This window comes from Balaenoptera physalus (genome assembly GCF_965194825.1).
Source record: "Balaenoptera physalus genome assembly, chromosome: 1".
Taxonomy (NCBI): domain Eukaryota; kingdom Metazoa; phylum Chordata; class Mammalia; order Artiodactyla; family Balaenopteridae; genus Balaenoptera; species Balaenoptera physalus.
In genome coordinates this window covers 128,597,195-128,623,748 of record NC_138882.1, presented here as the reverse complement: position 1 = coordinate 128,623,748, position 26,554 = coordinate 128,597,195, and the positions used below count along the sequence as shown (strand labels likewise).

The window sequence follows — 26,554 nt, the reverse complement described above, 5'->3', positions numbered from 1 at the left end:
ACTAGCAACAGCCCACTGATGATATAAATGAAATAGTTTGGTATCCTAGCAATAAACCAGGATAGTCACTTTATATCAGAGTTTCTCAACCCTGGCACCACTGACACTTCAGGCCAGATAATTCTCTCTTGTGGAGGGTTGTCCTGTACATTGTAAGATATTTAGCAACATTTCTTCTTCTACCCACTAGAGGCCAGAACACCCTCACTACCACTCTGAGCTTTGACAACCAATGTCATTAGACAGTGTAAAATTATGTTCACTGGGGACAAAGTCATTCCAGGTTGAGAACCACATTATCATATGATCCTTCCAACAACACTGAGATAGGCACCGTTATTATCTTCATCTGCATATAAGGCTAATAAGAGAAGAAAACCTAACTGAGTTCACATTGTTAACATAAGATTCAAACTAGGATTCAAACTAGGATTTGAATCCACCTATATATCTCATGGGTAAGAGCCAAGGACTCTAAAGTCAAACAGACCTGAGGATACCAGTAAGTGCTGAATGTCGTACTCCTACCATAAGGATTAAATGAGGTAGTACATGTCATGTGTGTAGCACATACTACACATACACATAAAACTTTATTAGGCACTCTGCATCATCCCTTGAGGTTTTTTTATATGACCAGTAAAGGTCTCAGACCTCCCTCCCCTATGAGACAACCAGTTTAAGACTGAGGTAGTTTCCCAAATCAATAATAATTTCCCTAATATTCTTCAGGAGTTTCCTCAATTCCATTAAAGTAAACAGAAGGCAAAGTATTTTGCAATCCCAGTGAACTTAATTTCCTCCAAGACATCACAATGTACTGTAATGTCACTAAATTTTATCTACCTCTACTTTAAATCTTATGAATCATAGAGCAAACTTATACACTGCATTCAATGCCCAGATTATCTTATGAATGGTTTAAGTGAGTGATTTCCAAGTAAAAGTCTCAAGTCTAACTCAGTAAGGATTTCTAGGTCTTCTTTGGACTGTACATTCTACCTATCTATCTATCTATTTATCGGCTGCGTTGGGTCTTCGTTGCCGCACACGGGCTTTCTCTAGTTGCAGAGAGCGGGGGCTCTCTTTGTTGCGGTGCACAAACTTCTCAATGCAGTGGCTTCTCTTATTGTAGAGCACGAGCTGTAGGCACATGGGCTTCAATAGTTGCAGCACAGGGGCTCAGTAGTTGTGGCTTGTGGGCTCTAGAGCGCAAGATCAGTAGCTGTGGCACACGGGCTTAGTTGCTCCACAGCATGTGGGATCTTCCCAGACCAGGGATCGAACCCGCGTCCCCTGCACTAGCAGGCAGACTGTTAACCACTGCGCCACCAGGGGAAGTCCCGGATTGTACATTCCTAATAACAGGGCATTTCATGAACTTTCATTCACCTTTGGGGTTTGAGAACATTATTTGGGAAAAAGTTAAGAAACTTTCTAGGAAAGAATAAACAGTTATAAATGTGCTGAAATATTAACACATTAGTAAACACATTAAATAAAAAGGTTCTATCAAATCAAATCAAATGATAAGTCCAATATTATACTACAACCTACAAAATACAACAGGAATAACGCTGGGGTTGATATTGAATAAGTCATTATTTATAAATACCACATTACTATGTAATATTAAATAAGCCATGCTCCTCACTTTCAGAGCATGAAGATAAACTTAAAATAATTGTTAATATTTTCCATGTTTTATTTATGTATGGAGGAGGGTTTCCCACCCACCTCTCACTTCCTTTTGTAATTAGATATCTTTTCCCTCTTATCTAATTACTCCCACTTGCAACCATAATGGAGTGACAGGGACCAGATTTACCCTCTCAAATAAGTAAGAAACCAGACCAAAAAATATAAAATAACAGTTTTCGGACACAGACACTGTATAATGGGCACTGCAGGACACTGATCCGTAAGAAGATAAAAACAAGGTGACTGCCCCAACTTACTGCCTGGAGAGAATTTCTTTCTAGGCCACAGTACAGGCAGAAGAAAACCCAAACAGATTTTGGTGATCTCTCTAAGTTGAAGAGACAGAGTTGAAAATTCAGGGAGGCCAAGGTGAGTAACACACAGTAAAGAACTGAATAGAGAGCAAGTGAACTCTGGAGATTCGTAAAGGGCTACAATTATGTTTTCAACCCAGTACTGACGAGCATGTGCCTGTGATTAAACTACCCTAAGAAGGGGAAGGAACTACTGGAAAGGAGCAGGTAGAACAATTCTCAAAGCCAACCCAGGTCTGTCTGTGTTTCCACCAGCCAGGGTTGAAAGATTTCATAATACAGAGGGAATAAAATAGCATACTCAGAAGGGTATCGCCTTAGTATTGGGAAAAAATTATCCCTAGAAGAAAGACTACTTTGGTTCTGCCTTCAAAAAGTTCAAAAGAGAGCATTACTGTTCCCAAGGAACTTAACTGTGTCCCAGTAAAAAAAATGAAGAGCATTTAAAGGAATGAAAAAAACCAGCACCTGACAAGGTAAAAATCAAATGTCTGGCATCCAATCAAAAACTGTAAGATATACAGGGGCTTCCCTGGTGGCACAGTGGTTAAAAATCTGCCTGCCAGTGCAGGGGACACAGGTTCGAGCCCTGGTCCAGGAAGATCCCACATGCCATGGAGCAACTAAGCCCATGAGCCACAACTACTGAGCCTGTGCTCTAGAGCCTGCAAGCCACAACTACTGAGCCCATGTGCCACAACTCTTGAAGCCCGCACACCTAGAGCCCGTGCTCCGCAACAAGAGAAGCCACCACAATGAGAAGCCCGTGCACCACAACGAAGAGTAGTCCCCGCTCGCCACAACTAGAGAAAGCCCGCACACAGCAACAAAGACCCAACGCAGCCAAAAATAAAATAAATTACTTTAAAAAACTGAAGTACAGTTGATTTATATTATTATATTAGTTAGAAATGGTCTTAATTAACTCTATCGAATGCCTTTTCACGGCGGAGTCAAGATGGTGTACTGGGAGGACATGGAATTCGCATCTCCTCACAATTAGGGCACCTACCAGGCACTGGTGGGGGACCACGGAGACCTAAGGGGACAGGAGGAACCCCCAGCGACCATCTTGTGGGATCTCACTTCCCAGTCTGGAGGTCGGGCCCAAGCTCCTGTGGTGGGAGTTCCAAGTCGAAATCACTGGACTAACAGAGAACCTCAGACCCCAGGGAATATTAATCAGAGTGAGGCCCCCCAGAGGTCCTCATCTCAGCACCAAGACCCAGCTCTAATCAACTGCCTCGAAACTCCATTGCTGGATGTCGCAGGTCAAACAACCAGTAAGACACGAATACAGCACCATCCATCAAAAAAGAAAAGAAAGAAAAGAAAAGAAATGACAAAAAAATGTTACAGGGCTTCCCTGGTGGCGCACTGGTTGAGAATCTGCCTGCCAATGCAGGGGACACGGGTTCGAGCCCTGGCCCGGGAAGATCCCACATGCCGCGGAGCAACTAGGCCCATGAACCACAACTACTGAACCTGCGTGTCTGGAGCTTGTGCTTCGCAACAAGAGAGGCTGTGACAGTGAGAGGCTCACGCACTGCGATGAAGAGTGGCCCCCGCTCGCCGCAACTAGAAAAAGCCCTCGCACAGAAACAAAGAGCCAACACGGCCAAAAATAAATTAATTAATTAAATTAAATTTAAAAATATATATATATATGTTACAGATGAAGGAAGAAGGTAAAAACCTACAAGACCAAATAAATGAAGACAAAATAGGCAACCTACCTGAAAAAGAATTCAGAGTAATGATAGTAAAGATAATCCAAAATCTCGGAAACACAATGGAGAAAACACAAGAAATATTTAACAAGGTTCTAGAAGAACTAAAGAGCAAACAAACAGTGATGAACAACACAATTACTGAAATTAAAAATACTGTAGAAGGAATCAGTAGCAGAATAACTGGGCAGAAGAACACATAAGTGACCTGGAAGATAAAATGATGGAAATAACTACCAGGGAGCAGAATAAAGAAAAAAGAATGAAAAGAATTGAGGACAGTCTCAGAGACCTCTGGGACAACATTAAATGCACCAACATTCAATTTTAGGGGTCCCAGAAGAAGAAGAGAAAAAGAAAGGGACTGATAAAATATCTGAAGAGATTATAGTCGAACACTTCCCTAACATGGGAAAGGAAAGAGTCAATCAAGTGCAGGAAGCACAGAGAGTCCCATACAGGATAAACCCAAAGAGAGACACTCCGAGACACATATTAATCAAACTACCAAAAATTAAATACAAAGAAAAAATATTAAAAGCAGCAAGGGAAAAGCAGCAAATAACATACAAAGGAATCCCTATAAGGTTAACAGGTGATCTTTCAGCAGAAACTCTGCAAGCCAGAAGGGAGTGGCAGCACATATTCAAAGTGATGAAAGGGAAAAACCTACAACGAAGAATACTCTAGCCAGGAAGGATCTCATTCAGATTCGATGGAGAAATTAAAACCCTTACAGATAAGCAAAAGTTAAGAGAATTCAGCACCACCAAACCACCTTTACAACAAATGCTAAAGGAACTTCTAAAGTCAGGAAACACAAGAGAAGGAAAAGACCTACAAAAACAAACCCAAAACAATTAAGAAAATGGTAATAGGAACATACATATTGATGATTACCTTAAATGTAAATGGTTAAATGCTCCAACCAAAACACATATACTGGCTGAACAGATACAAAAACAAGACCATATATCTGCTGTCTACAAGAGACAAACTTCAGACGTAGGGATACATATAGACTCAAAGTGAGGGGATGGAAAAAGATATTCCACGCAAATGGAAATCAAAAGAAAGCTGGAGTAGCAATTCTCGTATCAGACAAAACAGACTTTAAAATAAAGACTATTACAAGAGACAATGAAGGACACTACAAAATGATCAAGGGATCAATCCAAGAAGAAGATATAACAATTGTAAATATTTATGCACCCAACATAGGAGCACCTCAATACATAAGGCAAATGCTAACAGCCATAAAAGAGGAAATAGACAGTAACACAGTCATAATAGGGGACTTTAACATCCCACTTTCACCAATGCACAGATCATCCAAAATGAAAATAAATAAGGAAACAAAAACTTTAAATGACACATTAAACAAGATGGACTTAATTGATATTTATAGGACATTCCATCCAAAAACAACACAATACACTTTCTTCTCTAGTGTACATGGAACATTCTCCAGGATACACCATATCTTGGGTCACAAATCAAGCCTTGGTAAATTTAAGAAAACTGAGGGGCTTCCCTGGTGGCGCAGTGGTTGAGAATCTGCCTACTAATGCAGGGGACATGGGTTCGAGCCCTGGTCTGGGAGGATCCCATATGCCACGGAGCAACTAGGCCCGTGAGCCACAATTACTGAGCCTGCGCATCTGGAGCCTGTGCTCCGCAACAAGAGTGGCCGCGATGGTGAGAGGCCCGCGCACCGCGATGAAGAGTGGTCCCCACTTGCTGCAACTAGAGAAAGCCCTCGCATAGAAACGAAGACCCAACACAGCCATAAATAAATAAATAAATAAATAAATAAATAAATAAATAAATAATTAAAAAAAAAAAAAGAAAACTGAAATCATATCAAGTATCTTTTCTGACCACAACACTATGAAAATAGATATCAATTACAGGAAAAAAACTGTAAAAAATACAAACACATGGAGCCTAAACAATACGTTACTAAATAACCAAGAGATCACTGAAGAAATCAAAGAGAAAATCAAAGAATACCTAGAAACAAATGACAATGAAAACATGTCGACCCAAAACCTACGCGATGCAGCAAAAGCAGTTCTAAGAGGGAAGTTAAAAGCAATACAATCCTACCTCAAGAAACAAAAAAAAAATCTCAAATAAACAACCTAACCTTACGCCTAAAGCAATTAGAGAAAGAAGAACAAAAAAAACCCCAAAGTTAGAAGGAAAGAAATCATAAAGATCAGATCAGAAGTAAATGAAAAAGAAATGAAGGAAACAATAGCAAAAGTCAATAAAACTAAAAGCTGGTTCTTTGAGAAGATAAACAAAATTGATAAACCATTAGCCAGGCCCATCAAGAAAAAAAGGGAGAAGACTCAAATCAACCGAATTAGAAATGACAAATGAGAAGTAACAACTGACACTGCAGAAATACAAAGGATCATGAGAGATTACTACAAGCAACTATATGCCAGAAAAATGGACAACCTGGAAGAAATGGACAAATTCTTAGAAAAGCACAACCTTCTGAGACTGAACCAGGAAGGAACGGAAAATGTAAACAGACCAAACACAAGCACTGAAATTGACACTGTGATTGAAAATCTTCCAACAAACAAAAGCCCAGGACCAGATGGCTTCACAGGCGAATTCTATCAAACATTTAGAAAAGAGCTAATGCCTATCCTTCTCCAACTCTTCCAAAATATAGCAGAGGGAGGAACATTCCCAAACTCATTCTATGAGGCCACCATCACCCTGATACCTAAACCAAAGATGTCACAAAAAAAGAAAACTGCAAGCCAATATCTCTGATGAACATAAATGCAAAAATCCTCAACAAAATACTAGCAAACAGAATCCAACAGCACATTAAAAAGATCATACACCATGATCAAGTGGGGTTTATCCCAGGAATGCAAGGACTCTTCAATATACGCAAATCAAACAATGTGATACACCATACTAACAAACTGAAAAATAAAAACCATATGATCATCTCAACAAATGTGGAAAAAGCTTTCCACAAAATTCAACACCCATTTATGATAAAAACATTCCAGAAAGTAGGCATAGAGGGAACTTACCTCAACACACTAAGGTCATATATGACAAACCCACAGCCAACATCGTTCTCAATGGTGAAAAACTGAAACCATTTCCTCTAAGATCAGGAACAAGACAAAGTTGCCCACTCTCACCACTATTATTCAACATAGTTTTGGAAGTTTTACCCACAGCAATCAGAGAAGAAAAAGAAATAAAAGGAATCCAAATGGGAAAAGAAGAAGTAAAACTGTCACTGTTTGCAGATGACATGATACTGTACATAGAAAATCCTAAAGATGCTACCAGGAAACTACTAGAGCTAATCAATGAATTTGGTAAAGTAGCAGGATACAAAATTAATGCACACAAATCTCTTGCATTCCTCTACACTAATGATGAAAAATTTGAAAGAGAAATTAAGGAAACACTCCCATTTACCATTGCAGCAAAAAGAATAAAATACCTAGGAATAAACCCACCCAAGGAGACAAAAGACCTGTATGCAGAAAACTATAAGACACTGATGAAAGAAACTGAAGATGATACAAACAAATGGAGAGATATACCATGTTCTTGGATTGGAAGAATCAACATTGTGAAAGTGACTAGACTACCCAAAGCAATCTACAGATTCAGTGCAATCCCTATCAAACTACCAAGGGCATTTTTCACAGAACTAGAACAAAAAATTTCACAATTTGTATGGAAACACAAAAGACCCCAAAGAGCCAAAGCAATCTTGAGAAAGAATAACACAGCTGGAGGAATCAGGCTCCCTGACTTCAGACTATACTACAAAGCTACAGTAATCAAGACAGTATGGTACTGGCACAAAAAACAGAAACCTAGATCAATGGAACAGGATAGAAAGCCCAGAGATAAACCCAAGCACATATGGTCACCTTATCTTTGATAAATGAGGCAAGAGTATAAAATGGAGAAAAGACAGTCTCTTCAATAAGTGGTGCTAGGAAAACTGGACAGCTACATGTAAAAGAATGGAACTAGAACACTTCCTAACACCATACACAAAAATAAACTCAAAATGGATTAAAGACCTAAATGTAAGACCAGACACTATACAATTCTTAGAGGAAAACACAGGCAGAACACTCTATGACATAAATCACAGCAAGATCCTTTTTGACCCACCTCCTAGAGAAATGGAAATAAAAACAAAAATAAACAAATGGGACCTAATGAAACTTAAAAGCTTTTGCACAGCAAAGGAAACGATAAACAAGACAAAAAGACAACCCTCAGAATGGGAGAAAATATTTGCAAACAAAGCAACTGACACAGAATTAATCTCCAAAATATACAAGCAGCTCATTCAGCTCAGTATCAAAAAAACAAAAAACCCAATCCCAAAATGGGCAGAAGACCTAAATAGACATTTCTCCAAAGCAGATATACAGATTGCCAACAAACACATGAAAAGATGCTCAACATCACTAATCATTAGAGAAAGGCAAATCAAAACTACAATGAGGTATCACCTCACACTGGTCAGAATGCCCATCATCACAAGGTCTACAAAAAACAAATGCTGGAGAGGATGTGGAGAAAAAGGTACCCTCTTGCACTGTTGGTGGGAATGTAAATTGACACAGCCTCTATGAAGAACAGTATGGAGGTTCCTTAGAAAACTAAAAATAGAACTACTGTATAACCCAACAATCCCACTACTGGGTATATACTCTGAGAAAACCATAATTCAAAAAGAGTCATGTACCACAATGTTCATTGTAGCACTATTTACAATAGCCAGGACATGGAAGCAACCTAAGTGTCCATAGACAGATGAATGCATAAAGATGTGGCACATATATACAATGGAATATTACTCAGCCATAAAAAGAAAGGAAATTGAGTTATTTGTAGTGAAGTGGATGGACCTAGAGTCTGTCATACAGACTGAAGTAAGCCAGAAAGAGAAAAACAAATACCACATGCTAACACATATATATGGAATCTAAAAAAAAAAAAAGGTTCTCATGAACCTAGGGGCAGGACAGGAATAAAGACACAGATGTGGAGAATGGACTTGAGGACACGGGGAAGGGGAAGCTGGGATGAAGTGAAAGAGTAACACTGGCATATATACACTACCAAATGTAAAATAGATAGCTAGTGGGAAGCAGCTGCATAGCACAGGGAGATCAGCTTGGTGCTTTGCGACCACCTAGAGGGGTGGGATAAGGAGGGTGGGAGGGAGACTCAAGAGGGAGGAGATATGGGGATATACGTATGCATATAGCTGATTCGCTTTGTTATACAGCAGAAACTAACACAACATTGTAAAGCAATTATACTCCAATAAAGATGTTTCTTTTTTTTAAAAAAAGCCTTTTCAGCAGCTACTGACGGCTTTCTAGACTCCTTGTTTCATTTGTTGATATTATCTATTATATTAACAGACTTGATACTAAGGATCCTTGCACTGATGTAATACACCCTATTGGGTCGAAATATACTATTAGTCCATTGTTTCATATCTAGATTCTATTGGCTAATATTGTATTTAGAAATTTTGCATTTCTAGATGTAAGTGAGATTGACCTTTCTTGATAGCATTTTTAATCAGGGATAAAAGTATCAGGTTGGCCAAAAAGTTTGTAACGTCTTATGGAAAAACCCGTACGAACTTTTTGGCCAACCCAACATGTGTGCTTCACAGAATGCATTGAGTAGCTTTGCATCTTTAATAACATAGAATAGGGTTTTTTAAAAAAACTATGTTGTTTACAAACTAAATAAAAGTCAGCTGTGAAACCATCTGCTATGCTGCCTCTTTCAAGGACAGATCTTCAATGACCTTTTCAATCCTTGAGCAAGAACTGGTCAATTCAACTTTTCTGCTTCTTGGGTCAATTTTATTAATTTATATTTTGCTATAAAATTATCCATTAATCTCGACTATCAACTTTGGCATCATGGCATAACATGTAGTATTCTCAAGAAGGTTTGCATAAAATTCCGTTAACCTCTCCTATACCTGGGTATCTATGATGTCTCCTTTCTCATTCTTAATATTGTATACTTTTACTCCATTTTCTTCTCTTCTATATGAGGTTTATCTAATTCATCGGTCCTTGCAAAGAACCAGCTTTGGGATTTATCCTTCCCACTATTTTTGTTTTGTTGTTTCCAATTCCATTAATTACAGTTTTATCTTTAATCCCCATGTCCTATTTGGTTTCTGTTTTATTTTCTTAATCCCTAAATATGGGAACTGAATTCTCTTAGTTTTATTTACTTAATAATAAAAGTATTTAAACTATACATTTTCCTCTTAATACCAATGTTTGCCAATGAGATGGAAATGTTCTTCTCACTGCTTTCTAGACAGTATGTTATCTCACTTTTGACTGTAAAATGTTTTAAGTGCATCAATACAAGAATGGATATATATATACATATACATATATATATATGTATATATATATTCATGACTGAACACTACACATCAGTTTAACTTCATGAACTGGATGGATAATTTATCAACATGAATAGATCTAAAGGACATAATGTTGAATGGAAAAAAAGGAAGATGCAGAATAATACATTCTCTATGATACCACTGAAGTAAAAATTTAAAACCTGATGGAAGAATACATTAGGAGTTTGGGATTATCAGATACAAACTACTATATATAAAACAGGTAAACAAGGTCCTACTGTATAGCACAGGGAACTATATTTAATTATCTTGTAATAAACTATAATGGAAAAAAATGTGAAAAAGAATATATATATGTACAACAGAATCACTTTGCCGTACACCAGAAACTAATACAACATTGTAAATTAACTATACTTCAGTTAAAATAAAAAACAAAACAAATAAGAATACAATGTACAAAAAAAAAGCCCCAAAACGAAACATGCATAATAGCACATCGTATCTGTATGTACATATCCACTGTAAAAGCATAAAAATATAGTTTTGAAGGTTATGTACTCAGAATGTTGCCTCACAGCAAAGAAGAAAGGGGGACTAGGGAAAGATTAGTTCTCTCCATTCTGCTATTAATGTTCTGGTATTTAAACAACTTAATGAGAATTAATTTGCAGATAACATGACACTATACACATAAAATCCTAAAGATGCTACCAGAAAACTACTAGAGCTAATCAATGAATTTGGTAAAGTTGCAGGATACAAAATTAATACACAGAAATCTCTTGCATTCCTATACACTAACAACAAAAGATCAGAAAGAGAAATTAAGGAAACAGTCCCATTTACCATCACAACAAAAAGAATAAAATACCTAGGAATAAACCTACCTAAGGAGGCCAAAGACCTGTACTCAGAAAGCTATAAGATACTGGGACTTCCCTGGTGGTCCAGTGGTTAAGAATCTGCCTTCCAATGCAGGGGACATGGGTTCAATCCCTGGTCGCGGAAGTAAGATCACACATGCCACGGGGCAACTAAGCCTGCATACTCTGGAGCCTGTGCACCACAACTAGAGAGTCCGCGTGCCTCAACTACTGAGCCCCCACGCTCTAGAGCCCGCACGCCACAACTAGAGAGAAGCCTGCTCACTGCAACGACAGATCCTACATGCCACAATGAAGATTCCGCATATTGCAACTAAGACCCGACACAGCCAAATACATAAAAATAAATAAATTTATTTTTAAAAAAAGAAAACTATAAGATACTGATGAAAAAAATCAAAGATGAACAAACAGATGGAGAGATACACCACGTTCTTGGATCAGAAGAATCAATACTGTGAAAATGACTATACTACCCAAAGCAATCTACAGATTCAATGCAATCCCCATCAAATTACCAATGACATTTCTTCACAGAATTAGAACAAAACATTTTACAATTTGTATGGAAACACAAAAGACCACAAATAGCCAAGCAATCTTGAGAAAGAAAAACGGAACTAGAGGAATCAGGCTCCCTGACTTCAGACTATACTACAAAGCTACAGTAATCGAGACAGTATGGTACTGGCACAAAAACAGAAAGACAGATCAATGGAACAGGATAAAAAGCCCAGAGATAAACCCACACACCTATAGTCACCTAATCTATGACAAAGGAGGCAAGAATATACAATGGAGAAAAGACAGTCTCTTCAATAAGTGGTGCTGGGAAAACTGGACAGCTACATTTAAAAGAATGAAATTAGAACACTCCCTAACATCATACACAAAAATAAACTCAAAATGGATCAAAGACCTAAATGTGAGGCCAGACACTATAAAACTCTTAAAGGAAAACACAAACAGAACACTCTTTGACATAAACTGCAACAAGATCTTTTTCGATCCACTTCCTAAAGTAATGAAAATTAAAACAAAAATAAACAAATGGGATCTAATTAAACTTAAAAGCTTTTGCATAGCAAAGGAAACCATAAACAAAACGAAAAGCCAACCCTCAGAATGGAAGAAAATATATGCAAGCGAAGAAACCAATAAGGGATTAATCTCCAAAATACACAAATCTACAAAACTATTAATCTACAAAACTCTAAGACTCCTCTGGAAGCTTGGGGATCACAGGTTGGGAATTACTAGAGAGCAAAAAAACATTCAAACTGTGCATGGAAATTAAGGCTTTCCATAATTTGACCTCAATTTGTCCTGACCTTTGCAATCTTTTATCAGACAACTTTTCCCTCTATCTACCCTATCTGGACAATTTGAAATCTCCTCAGCAATAATGATGGTAATAACAACTGAAAAATCTTCCAGATTGAAATGATAGCATCATGCTGTATGATGTACAGCTTTGGCAGGGGCTCAAGTGTCCATCTGTAGATTCTAAACTGCTTCTGAAGATATTACTTTTAAGGGGGTGGGGAAGATATTACTTTTTAGCAGTACAATCCCCAAATCTTCAGGCCCCAAATTCTGACCCAGTCATCCTAATAACAGAATAGCAGACATTCAAGTTTTAATACAGGAAAAGCATAGGGACCAGTGTTATTAATATTTGTTACACATCAAGACATAGTTGGTAACCTAAGGAGAACCTTTTAATATTGAAAAACTGCCTATATTCCATTATCTAGTCTATTCCAAAAAGTAAAGCTATTTATAAAGAATCAGAATCAAGCGACTGTGACAAAAAAATCTGTCAGGAGAGCTGGTTGCTAATTTAGTAGTTACACAGAAGATTAATATGAATCCAGAAGAAACTCTGTATTAGCAGATGGCAGAACTGTCCAAAATTTTTAACAAAAATCTGGATAAAGACACAGAAGGCAGGCTAGTGAAATCTAATTATAAAATTATAAAAATAATTAAAGAAATGACATTTTATTTAGAAAAATGAGCTAAGATTAACAAGGATGGATATAGTATTCTATATTGGCATTCAAAGAGTCTACTGTCTAAAGTAAGGCCAAAAAAAGGGTTTCAGGTATTTAGATTCTAGATGCTAGAAGACGAAGGAAACAACAGTGCAGTTCTCACTCAATTTATCAACAGAATAGGTTTCAGAATAAAAAGAGAAGCCAGTCTTATTGTACTCATAAACTAAGAAAATCATATAGTGAATGTTTTATTTATGAAGAACACTAAAAGCTACAGAATACAAATGCCTTCCATAGACAGTCTTAAATAATTTGAAAACTGTATCATCATAAAGACAACACTATGGCTAAAAGTAAAGTTTCCGGAGCAAGGCTACCTGGGTTCAAATCCAAGCTCCACTATGTCCTAGGTTTGTGACCAGGGTTAAGTCACTTATCTGTGCCTCAGTTCCCTCATCTATAAAATTGAGATAATTACAAAAATCTACCTCGTGGAGTTGGGGGGGTGTTATATAAAACATTTGTTAACATATATAAATTATTTCAAACAGAGTGAGAGTAAGCACTCAATAAATGTTAACTGTTATGAGGAAAAATTGAAAGTATGGATGTTATGTTTAGACAGCAGAAGGCAAAAGTTGGAGGACTTGAGGGGAGTTCCCTGACAGTCCAGTGGTTAGGACTCGGCGCTTTCACTGCCCAGGCCCTGGTTGGGGAAATATGATCCCGCAAGTCGCTCCAAGCAGCCAAAAAAAAAAAAAGTTGGAGGACTTGATACATGCGTTCCAATTATTTGGACATTATGACCAAAGTAAGAGAGATCTTTTCTTTTTTACGTAACTTGAGAAATTTAGAAATAGCAACTCCAGTCAATGGTGAAGATTTTCAACAATTAGAGCTATATCAAAATGGAAGGTGGAACCTTGGGAAGTAGGATGTTCCCCATCATTGTTACACACAGAGGCTGGAAGACCAACTGTCAGGTGTTTCAAAGGACAGCATTTTGCCCTGAAGTCAATTCTAAGATTCTCTGACTGCAGAAAAACTGATTTGTCTGTCAGTAGTTTCAACCTATACAACTGTTCCATTACTACAACTAATCTGACTAATCCAACTGTACTATTTTATCTTTTACTTTTTTAAACTTTTTTTTAAAATTAATTAGTTTATTTATTTTTGGCTGTGTTGGGTCTTCGTTGCTCTGCCTGGGATTTCTCTAGTTGCAGCGAGCAGGGGCTACTCTTTGTTGCAGTGCGCAGGCTTCTCATTGTGGTGGTTTCTCTTGTTGTGGAGCACGGGCTCTAGGCACACGGGCTTCAGTAGCTGTGGCTCACAGGCACTAGAGCACAAGGCTCAGTAGTTGTGGTGCACGGGCTTGGTTGTTCCGGGGCGTGTGGGATCTTCCCGGACCAAGGATTGAACCCATGTCCCCTGCATTGGCAGGCGGATTCTTAACCACTGCACCACCCTGGAAGCCCCCAACTGTACTATTTTATTTTATTTTTAATTTTATTTATTATTTTTAGCTGTGTTGGGTCTTTGTTGCTGTGCGCTGCTTTCTTCTAGTTGCAGCGAGTGGGGGCTGCTCTTCGTTGCAGTGCGTGTGCTTCTCATTGCGGTGCCTTCTCTTGTTGCAGAGCACGGGCTCTAGGTGGGCGGGCTTCAGTAGTTGTGGCATGTGGACTCAGTAGTTGCGGCTCGCAGTCTCTAGAGCGCAGGCTCAGTAGCTATGGCGCACGGGCTTAGTTGCTCCACAGCATGTGGGATCTTCCTGGACCAGGGCTCGAACCCGTGTCCCCTGCACTGGCAGGCAGATTCTTAACCACTGCGCCACCAGGGAAGTCCAACTGTACTATTTTAAATACTAGGTTTCAAAATTATTTCAATTGTAAAAATACAACATTATAATAACCTTACAGCTTATTTTTCCATATTTACCATAGAAGAAAATTACTATACAACAAAAGCAAGCCAAAAAAATTGACAATGGAAGTATCAATATCAGCAAAGAGTACAATGGGCAGAAAAGTTTATTTTATTCTAAATCAATCCATAATAAGAGTTTGTGGAAACTTTTAATCTATAAAATATGCTGATGAGCACTTTTTAAAAAAATATTTATTTATTTGGTTGTGCCAGGTCTTAAGTTGCGGCTCGTGGGCTCCTTAGTTGTGGCATGCGAACTCTTAGTTGTGCAGCACGCATGTGGGATCTAGTTCCCTTACCAGGGATCGAACCCAGGCCCCCAGTGGATAAGACGTGAGTCTTATCCACTGCGCCACCAGGAAAGTCCCCTGATGAGCACTTTTTTATTTTTAAATTTATTTATTTATTTATGGCTGCATTGGGTCTTCGTTGCTGTGCGTGGGCTTTCTCTGCTTTTGGAGAGCAGGGGATACTCTTCGCTGCGGTGCACGGCCTTCTCATTGAGGTGGCTTCTTTTGTTGCGGATCATGGGCTTTAGGCACGCAGGCTTCAGTAGTTGTGGCACACGGGCTCAGTAGTTGTGGTGCACAGGCTTAGTTGCTCCGCGGCATGTGAGCTTCCCCGACCAGGGCTTAAACCCGTGTCCCCTGCATTGGCAAGCAGATTCTTAAACAATGTGCCACCAGGGAAGTCCCCTGATGAGCACTTTTAAGAACTGTTTCTTGTCCTTTAAACAAATATTCTAGCAAACAAAAACTCCTTAAAATCTTCGCACAGATCTCACAGTCCTATAACTCTTCCCCTAATCGTTCTTAATTTTCGTTCAAACCGTAACAAAGAAAAAGAAATTTAGTACTAATCTTCTAATTTCCCTTTTCTTAAAAACATCTGTCCCTTTGACCCTTAACAGTCTAATTAATGAGAAGCTTACTGAGTCTATTAAGAGAACTATATAATCTCCTAACTGATTGCTCTACCTGCAATCTAGCTGTTCTAGAACCTATTCTTAACACTGCCACAATAAACCACCCAAAAGCATAGCTCCAATCCAGCAACCTCGCTTTAAATAAAATTCCTTAATCAAGATTTGCAAACATTAATCAGCATTTCCTACAAAGAAAAAAAATCTGTCCAATAACAGCAAAGTATAGTCAACTATAGCCTTATCTAGTTGAGATAATTGTGACAAACACTAGGCAGAGGGGGAAGAGAGAAGAGGGAGGAAGCAAGAGGAAGAGAAATGGAGAACAAGAATCAATGAATATAACAGAGTTCTAATAGAAGCGCAAACCAGCTGATGGTAATTTTCACCCTAAGTCACTTCTGAGCAAGATGGAGGGGTAATTAAATTAACAGAATATCAACATTATGGGACAGTCATTAAAACTACTTAAGTAGAACATGTAGAATCACGGAAAAACAAATGCAACCACCATATTCAAATGAGAACCACTCTAAGAAATTTTGTCAATTTTTTTCTTTACCAGAATATTGTTGATTATAAAAAAGAATCAGAATTTATTCATCTAAATAATGCCTCTACTAAAAATATTAGCAATTCCTCCTTCAGGATTTTATAAATAGTTAAAAAATGTAAGAAATCTTCTTATTCTATGTCACATTCAGTCTCATATTTTCACCATATTGCCATACTTCAGGACGCGCTAGCCCCAGGCATTTACAGGCTAATTTAACAAAGGCCCAATCAAGTATGGGTCAGACACTGTGTATCTAGTGGGGGTGGCAGCACTGTTCAAATCTCCACCCTACTTTCCCTTTTGAATGACTGGTCACCTACACTCTACTTTATCAAGACTCTTCAACACCCTGTAATTCCTTTATTCTCCTGAAATAACTTATTTGAATGTCAGTGACCTTCTGTCAACCCTCCTCAATCACAAGTTACATAACTCTCAAACCTCAGTGCCATTTTAGAGTCCCTCCTCATTTTCTATATTCTACCAGTTACCAAATTCTACTGCTTGCTTCTTTTATCCATCACTTCTCAACTCACATTTCTTCTAGATCTCCACCTAAATTGAGGCTTTTATTTCACATCTTGATTATTTAGTAAGAATGCCTATTAACAGACGCAGTTGACATCTGGTCCCCCTCCCTTCAGCTCACCTTGCAGCTGGTACAGATAGTATCCTGACAGCTTCCCACCTCCACCAACAGGAGCCTGCCCAACCCTAGCTAAGACAATGGGAAGTGCTTGAGAAACATTTCAAGAACAATCTCAATCAGTGAGGACTGGAGTAGGTGGAAAAACTCCCCAGCTACCCTTCAGTTAGTAGGACAATTCTAAGGCAGCTCTTCAAAAATCTCCACAGGATTAACCCCCAGTTGCCCATCACTGGCTTTTTTTTCCCTTTCCGGACTCTTTACCCACTCCCTCACTTGTGCTTCCTGGCATCTCACCTGCACCCATGTTATCTCAAGGTCTGCTTACAAGATAGCACTTTGGAGAAACTACAAGGGCCACAAAAGTGACACTATCAAGATCTTGCTTAACCTAAAGCTGCCCAAGTGTTCTCTTGGTCTCAATCATCTCCCAATTACAGCTCATTCTGCATTCATATGGATCACATACCTCTTCTAACCAAACATCTTCAATGAAGCCCTTCGTAATTTGTCCTTTTTATCTCCTATTTCTAACTTAGATAAATCATAACTTATTATCAGCCAAATTGTTGTACTGATCCTTTCTCAAATATAAGTTGTACCTTTCCAGGAACGCAATAATCTATTGTTTTTAGAAATGTCCTCCAATATTTGCCTGTTGAAAACCTTGCAAAGCTCACTCATCTCAAATATCATCTCTATCAAGATTCAATCACAAGTAATGTCTCCCTCACCTAAATTCCTGACTGTAAGTCATAAGACATTTTACCACAGTTCTGTAAAAAACTACCCTACTTGACCACAAGCCTGACTCTAAATTCTTTAAGGGTAGAAACCATGTTCCATTCTTTTTATTTTCCAAAGGGCTTTCTTTCCCTGATAGACCCATAGATATTGACCTACATAGCCTTCTAAAGTAACTTTTGAAAAGAACATTTATTTTTATATATGCATTCTTAAGTATTAGTACAAAATTCATGCTCCTTTTTATAGACAAACAAACTGAGCTTATCTCAGACTCTTTGGGACTAACCTATTTATCAAAATGCTCCTGAAATCGCATGCAGACTTAAAAAAAAGAAGTTTAAAAACAACACTAAAGGGCTTCCCTGGTGGCGCAGTGGTTGAGAGTCTGCCTGCTAATGCAGGGGACACGGGTTCGAGCCCTGGTCTGGGAAGATCCCACATGCCGCGGAGCAACTAGGCCCGTGGGCTGCTGAGCCTGCGCGTCTGGAGCCTGTGCCCCGCAACGGAAGGGGCCGCGATAGTGAAAGGCCCGCGCGCCGCGATGAAGAGTGGCCCCCGCTCTCCGCAACTAGAGGAAGCCCTCGCACAGAAACGAAGACCCAACACAGCCAAAAATAAATAAATAAATAAATAAATAATTAAAGGTGCTAATAATTAAAAAAAAAAAAACACTAAAGAAAGCTGTTACTTATTCCTTTATTTTTGGGAAATGACTACCTTTCATGCTTCTCACCAAAAATCTTTCACCATTTATGTACTTCATTTCCTTGCAAAGAGTCCAGAGTCTGTCACATGTTATACTTCACAGTGCTCCAATACTTAGCTGAATTCCAATTTATATCAAAGTTTACTTCAGCAAGATTATTTCAGGCTTTAGGGAAATTCTGATCCTTACACAATCTCGAAATGCTTCTGTCACGGGAAAAGACTTTACTTCTTGGCATTTCTAACTCAGAAGACTGGCATGAGGATCAAATAAGATTGTATATGTGAAAGGTCATTGAAAATTCTAACAATAAATAAATGTAAAAATTATCTCCTTAACTCTGAATTTCAAACGATTAAAATAATCTATTTACTACAATCTAACGTCATTAAACGCACTGTTATTTGTTACAAATAGGTTATAAAGGCGTAAGTTATAAAGAGCTCAAGACAAAAAAGTGAAAGCTGGCTATAAACCAGATCAAAGATAAGAAGCAATCTTAAGTAGACTATCCCTCTTACGTACGGCAAAAGGTCAAATATTTTATTCCTGCAATACTTTTGTACTGTCCTTTTTTTTTTAATCCTGCCAAAGTAAATTAAATAACATAAAGCCCCCGGTGTAGTATAACTTATTACTATTACTTTTCCTTAAAATTAGCAGTCTTTCAATAAGATTCCTACTTTTCCCCATGTTTATAGCATGAATTCACTAACAATATTTGTATTAGGTTCAAATCAAATAGCTTATTATCTGCTTTGGTCAGACCTTTCCAAACGATACAATTGTCTCAACCAGAAATGGAACTAGAACAGCCTCATTATTTTTTGAAACAAGTTTTCCTCAAAAGAAAAATAATCTGATTAAACTAAAAAATTCTACTATTCTATACATTTATTAAGCAAGAAGTCTAGAGATCCTTATCGTAAATTTAGAGCCTATGCTCCTGCCAGCGTTTCCCCTCTGGCCCAATTTTCCCGGCCTTATACTGATTATATGAGAACGTAAACCCTAAAAACACTTGAGTGCAAAACACCCAGAATCATCCAACAGCTCAACTTGCATCCTGTAAATATTCAAATGAAGAGCATTTTGTAGTAGGTAAAATATGTAAGAGTAAAGGTCTGGGAAACCACACACCATGGAAACTGACTCAAACAAAAGCTGCGGATGGACAGACCGCAAGGGGTAACCTCTGAAACAGTCAGGATTAAATATTCGTCTAAGAAAAATTTCAGTGACGATGACGCCTAGGTTTTCCTGCTGACAACACTGAATAACGGTACCCCTGGGGCTGCACAAATGGGTCCGATCACCCCAACTACGCCGCAAATCGAAACCAGAACCCAGGAGCCAGCGCACTGCGGGGTTTCAGTCGCCTGAGCCCACCGTGCTGGGCTGATAAGCCGGCATGCGGAGACCGAGGAAAAGAGCGGAGGCCCGCTTCGGGACACGTCTCACCCCTCCTTCCTCCCGCTTCCCAGGGGAGCGCCCCCTGGGGACCCTTCCTCAAATCTACGACTGACTCGCATCCTCCGCCGCCCCTACTGGGGAGGCCACCAATCATCCCTGCAGCGCAGAGCACCGGAGGGGCCTAGGCCTCGTACCCACCCGCGCGCCCACCACCACCCCGAACCAAGAAAAAGAGGCCGCTGCAGCAGCCACAGCCCCGGCGCGCGGGAGCGAAAACACAGACCGACCCCTGGCTGCAGGCGAGGCGCACTTCGGCCCCGCGCCCCTCCCAACAGCTACGCGCTCACCTCCACGGCCTTCCCCACGGGCCCCGCCAGCGCGGCCGACGGTGGCCTGCGGCCGCACCTCCCACCAGCTCCTCTTTTCCTCCCCTGGCCTAGGAGGGGGCGGTGTCGCTTCTGGATGGCCGGAAAACGGACCCGCAGCTCAGCCTGCGGGATACCAGCCTCCCGGCCACTTCCCGCAGCAGCTCCAGCTCCTTCCGGTGTCTCCGCGACAGCCGCCGGCGTCTAGGGCGTCGCGGGAGGGCGAGGAGGGCGGGCAGGGGCGGGGCTGCGAGGAAAGCTCGTCCCGCCTCTGGGGCGTGGCCGCGGAGGCCGGGTCCAGGTGTGGAGACCCAAGCTGCTCTCCCCGCTGGGACTTCCAAAGTAGCTATAGGCACAGGGACCGTACGTGCAGAGCAGTTTTAGATTTGGGGCACTTTTCGTTTCTACACGTGTTCTCCCCCTCTTCTGCAGTCACACTACGACCATTAGCAGGTCTGTCTCTATGCATTACAGAATTTGCGTTAAGGCTGTCCACTGAAGGGCCTCAGGTTTCCGACCTTGTGCACAGAAAAATTAGACTACTTAATTCAATTCAACCCTTTTTCCTTCCTCTCCTCTTTCTTCTCCCAACGTCTTAGGACATAGACTCTCTGAAAGTCATTGCGTTTCTTTTTCCACATCTACAAAGTAGAAATTCATCTCTCCCATTTTCCCTTAAGCCAAAATCAAGATCAAATCAAATATTTATTGAAACGTTAGTATCTGCTTAGAGACTAGAGCATTTGAAGAGATCTGCCTTGTAATTTATGGATCTGTTAAAATTCGTTCAATCGATTGATATGCAAACAATAAAAACAGTTAAATTAATATTAATTAATTGTTCAAATTGCCAGTTTCAACATGTCTGTTTACCTCTATCTTTTTGGTCTCCCAAATGGGAGCTTGTACTCAAGCGTTATGTAAGATGCTCAATCTCCATCAGAAACAAATAGAGAATATGAGAGCTTTCAATTCTATTCGTATGGTAAAAATAGAAGAAATGAAGTTTTGCCAGCATCCTATATAGGGATTGACACCAAGGCCTCAGTTTGCACCACAACCTATCCTGGGTTCACTGATGGTCAGCATATTTCAAAATATTGCAGTTGACATGCTTCAGGATGTCAGCAATGTGGTTAATTTTTATTTTTAAAAAATCAAATATCTAAACGTTTTTAAATGTTTATACTCCTCTGTAAAGACATAAGAGAACGATCATGAAAATCATTTGTTCCCTGATGTCTTGTAGCGAAGTACTATCTGACTTAAAGGAGAGTTTTATAGGTTTATTTGAAAAAAGACAAGTGTTTTAAATTTTCTGACCTTTGCTGTGATGACAAGTAGCTGTCAGTGATATGCTAATAACAAAAAAATTTTTTAATATATACATTTATCCTATAGCCCAAAAGTAAAAGTTGTGTTTCAAAAATGGGTGAGAACTGCTTTTGGAAAGAAACTGGTACAATGAAGAGAGCATTTTGAAAAAGGAGGTTTGAAACTGTTTCCATTATTTAGTAATATTGCTGCCAAAAATTGTCACCTATAAAAAACTCATCTCTGCATCAAAAGACACCATTAAGAGATGAAAAATCAAGCCAGCAAATAGAAGATATTTTAAATATGTATTGGGTTGGCCAAAAAGTTCCTTTGGTTTTTAAGTAAAAATAAAAAACACATTTTTCATTTTCACCATGAACTTTATTGAACGACATATTCACCGTTTTATTCCACTACGTTCTGCCATTTTTCAGGCAACTTCATGATTCCAACTTCCCAAAACTTTTTATCTTTTTGAGCAAAGAACTGTTCCAGGTGTCTTTTACAGTCTTCCAGGGAACTGACAATTTTTCCATTGAGAGAATTTTGTAAAGACCAAAATAAATGGAAATCCGAAGGTGCGATGTCTGGTGAAAACGGTGGATGAATCAGAACTTCCCAGCCAAGCTGTAACAGCTTTTTCCTGGTCATCAGAGAAACATGTGGTCTTGCGTTATCCTGATGGAAGATTATGCATTTTCTGTTGACTAATTCCGGATGCTTTTCGTTGAGTGCTGCTTTCAGTTGGTCTAATTGGGAGCAGTACTTGTCGGAATTAATCATCTGGTTTTCAGGAAGGAGCTCATAATAAACTCCCTTCCAATCCCACCATATACACATCACCTTCTTTGGATGAAGACTGGCCTTTGGTGTGGCTGGTGGTCGTTCATTTCGCTTGCCCCACAATTTCTTCCATTCCACGTTATTGTACAGTGTCCATTTTTCATCGCCCGTTACAATTTGTTTCAAAAATGGAACGTTTTCATTATGTTTAAGTAGAGAATCTCATGTGGAAATAAGGTCAAGAAGGTTTTTTTTGCTTAACTTATGTGGAACACAAACATCAAAGCAATTCACAAAACCAAGCTGGTGCAAATGATTTTCAATGCTTAATTCAGATATTTTGAGTATGTCGGCTCTCTCCCGTGTGGTATAACGTTGATTGTTCTCAATTAATGTCTCAATGTGATCGCTATCAACCTCAACTTGTCTATCCGACCGTGGAGCATCATCCAGCAAGAAATCTCCAGCACAAAACTTCGCAAACCACTTCTGACACGTTCGATCAGTCACCTTCTCCATACACTGCACAAATCTTTTTTTGCGTTTCGGTTGCGTTTTTACCTTTCTTGAAATAATAAAGTATAATATGCCAAAAATGTTGCTTTTTTTTCCCTTCCATCTTCAATATTAAAATGGCTACACAAAAATTTACCAGTTTTGATAAGTTTTTTTTTTAAATGCATGCTGATATGGCAGCTGTCACAATACAATCTAACAAAATTGTTTCGAATGAAGTTAACAACTAAGCACTACTAGAGCCATCTTACGGAGAAAAACCAAACGAACTTTTTGGCCAACCCAATGTAACTAATAAAGAGCTCATAGGGCTTCTCTGGTGGCGCAGTGGTTGAGAATCTGCCTGCCAATGCAGGGGACACGGGTTCGGGCCCTGGTCTGGGAAGATCCCACATACCGCGGAGCAACTGGACCCGTGAGCCACAACTACTGAGCCTGCGCGTCTGGAGCCTGTGCTCCGCAACAAGAGAGGCCGCCACAGTGAGAGGCCCGCACACCGCGATGAAGAGTGGCCCCCACTCGCCGCAACTAGAGAAAGCCTTTGCACAGAAACGAAGACCCAACGCCGCCAAAAATAATTAATTAATTAATTAATTAATTATTTTTTTAAAAAAGAGCTCATATATAAATGTGTGTGTATATATATATATATATATTTTTTCCATGAATCAATAAGGCAACTAAATAGACAAAAGGCAAAAGTCATTGCTCCAGAAATTCCTGCATGGAAAATGTATCAGGCATGTTATGTTACCGCAGAGTGTGAGCAAATTTAGCTCAACCCCAAAGTCTCCCCACCAACCTGCTTGATAACGAACATCCTCTTTGGCTTACCTGTCCTTCAGGAGTCCTAAGGCAAAGGGAAGACAAATGATGTGACTGCTCAAGGCAGGTGTGGCTCATTGTCTAGATGACAGCAGGCAAGTGCCTCTCATGTTGACACCAGGTCAAATCCTTGCTGTGGACCTGTCCTTATAAACGAAGCAAATGCACTCTGACAATGCAATCTCTCTCCCACTTTTAGCGTTCATGGATTCCCACCCTCCCTGCGAACTCATGGTTTACATTTATCCTTTTATCCCTTTATCTAGAATCCTTAATCCCTTACTTTTCTTCAAATAATACCTCAACAATAGGCTGTAAGGAAGGATGCTATCTTTGGGAAATCTATCAACTCCCCTCTCAGAGAGGAGAGATTATAGATTCCATACTGTGAACACCCAGCTGAATCACACTAATTCTAGTACAGAACTCTGGAGGTGCCATTCGTGTCCCATATGATGTGAACTGTATGCCCTGGAGCTGTGCATCAGGCCAGGTAGTGAAGGATCTCCAAATGGGGCTGATGGTGGGGATGGGGCAGGACAGGGAATGAATATCAAAGCAAATCTTTCTCCTTTTTTGCAACTAAGGGCAAGTAAAATAGCAAAGCACAAAACATACATTTCAATGCTCATGTAATTGAGACTGAATAAGCCTTCGCAAATGCTGTTCCCTCAGATACACTTTTGTCAGATATACTTTGACCAGATACCAAACTGCTATCCCTCATTTACCTAATTCCTACCTAGATATTCCCTGTTTAAAGTAGCACTCTTGGACTTCCCTGGTGGCACAGTGGTTAAGAATCCACCTGCCAATGCAGGGGACACGGGTTCGAGTCCTCGTCCGGGAAGACCCCACATGCCACAGAGCAACTAAGCCCATGTGCCACAACTACTGAGCCCGTGTGCCACAACTACTGAAGCCCACGTGCCTAGAGCCATGCTCCACAACAAGAGAAGCCACCGCAACGAAGAGTAGCCCCTGCTCACCGCAACTAGAGAAATCCCATGCATAGCAACGAAGACCCAATGCAGCCAAAAATAAATTTATTTGAAAAATAATAAAGTAGCATTCTTAAACAAACAAATAAATTAATTAAATAACGTAGCACTCTTCACCCCATTATTTCTCATTTCAGTATCCTGTTTGTTTCTTTCAGAGAATTTATTATGAATTTGAATTATTTTAAGATTTTTGTGTGCACCTAATTTTTTGCCTATCTTCTCTGAACTGTAAGTATTTCTGTCTTGTTCACAATTTTCTCAGAGAGCACCATTGCAGGACCCAAATATTTGCTGTCTCTCAACTGGGGACAGTGGATATTAGCCCCCTGGTAGATATTTGGCAATATCCTTGAAGAGGACTGGAGGAAAAAAGAGTCACATTCCTTTGCATTAACGTGACAGGAGGGTCCAAAACACTGTTAGTGCCACTGTTGAGAAACCCTGATTTAAACTGAGGCTTTATGTTTTTGGTTATAAGCGACAGAAACCTAATTAAACTGTGGTTCCTAATTTGATGAACAAACTGAATTTGGTAGGGGGTAAGCAGAAACCAATTTTATTCTCTCTCATTACTGTCCCTGAATATTTCTGAGGATCTCTCTATTCCTCAGACAAAATCTTAGGCAAAGCCTTTAGCTTTTTTCCCTGGTATTATGATCTCTTTATCATTCATTTCTTAAATTTTCCATCTTACAGTTCTAAGAGCAGAGTTCCTAGTTTAAAAAATCCCAAATAATGGGCATATTGTCTTCTCCTGGGTTAAGTGCATGCCTAGGGGCATTCAACCAGAGGGTCAGGGGCATAAAAGAACAGAGCAGCTCCAAAGACAATTATGTGGATGAATGGAATGAAAGTTTCCAAGAGAGAAAAACAGGGGGTCAAGTCAACCCAATATCACACACACACACACACACATACACACAAATGATATTGGTTTAAAGGCTGAGAAAGAAGATTTCTGATGGGCCAGAGGAGGAAGGATTTTTTTAGGCAGAGAGAACAGCATAGGTGAAAGCACAACAGCAAGAGGCCATGTGCTAATTTGGGAACTTGTAAGGGGTCGATATTACCAGAGCAGAGCCTGAGGTCAGGAATGGAACAGACTAGACGCAGAAGGCAGATCATGAGTGATCATGTCTGCTAAGTAGACTTTTCCCTCTAAAGATCCATGAAGAACTTTGAGAAAGGTAGCAACATGATGAGATGTATATATTAGATTACTTGGATAGTAATGATTAGCATAGTTTGGAGACTATTGCAGAATCCAGACAAAGGAAGGTAAGGGCCTAGCAGTGGAGATGGCTGTGAGCACTACTTGGGAGATAAAAATCAATTGACTTTGAACCGACTACATGGGAGATAGAACTTGGGAAGTTTCCTCTATGGATCCTCTTTATTTCTATTTTGAGAGTTCACTAACAATTTTTTCTGACTCTAGTCTCAGTCTACTCTAGTACAGTGCCATACTTCTGAACACAACTCTTCCTAAAACACAAATCCAATCATGTAGCTCTTTAATGACTTCTTGTTGCCCCAGAGAATTTTTTCTCACCAAGGGTCTAGGGTGAAAGGAGAATATTTCCTAGGGTTTAATATCTAAGGATCTTGCACTGGTCTGAACCAGAGAATACCTTTCCAAATTGTGTGCCCTAGGCACCTGCTCCCCTAATCCTAGTCCCCTTTGGCTTTAGCATTAGCCAGATTTACTCCTCCTATCTCATTTTTTGTTATACCCAACGAAACACACTGCCCTCAAACTATTC

General features: G+C 39.6%; 1 protein-coding gene across 11 annotated transcripts in view; it reads right to left on the bottom strand.

The window, feature by feature from the left end:
- The window catches only part of USP33 (ubiquitin specific peptidase 33), a 65,374-nt gene extending 44,806 nt beyond the window's left edge, over positions 1-20,568 (bottom strand). For 5 of the 11 annotated variants that reach the window (XR_014252185.1, XR_014252186.1, XM_082419097.1 and 2 more), the window contains exon 1: positions 20,329-20,567. The gene's annotated coding sequence lies outside the window, so the exon portion shown is untranslated. Of the gene's footprint in view, positions 1-20,328 lie in introns of all 11 variants that reach the window. The other 6 variants (XR_014252183.1, XR_014252184.1, XM_082419099.1 and 3 more) reach the window with 2 other exon arrangements.
- Between the last annotated feature and the right edge of the window lie 5,986 nt (positions 20,569-26,554).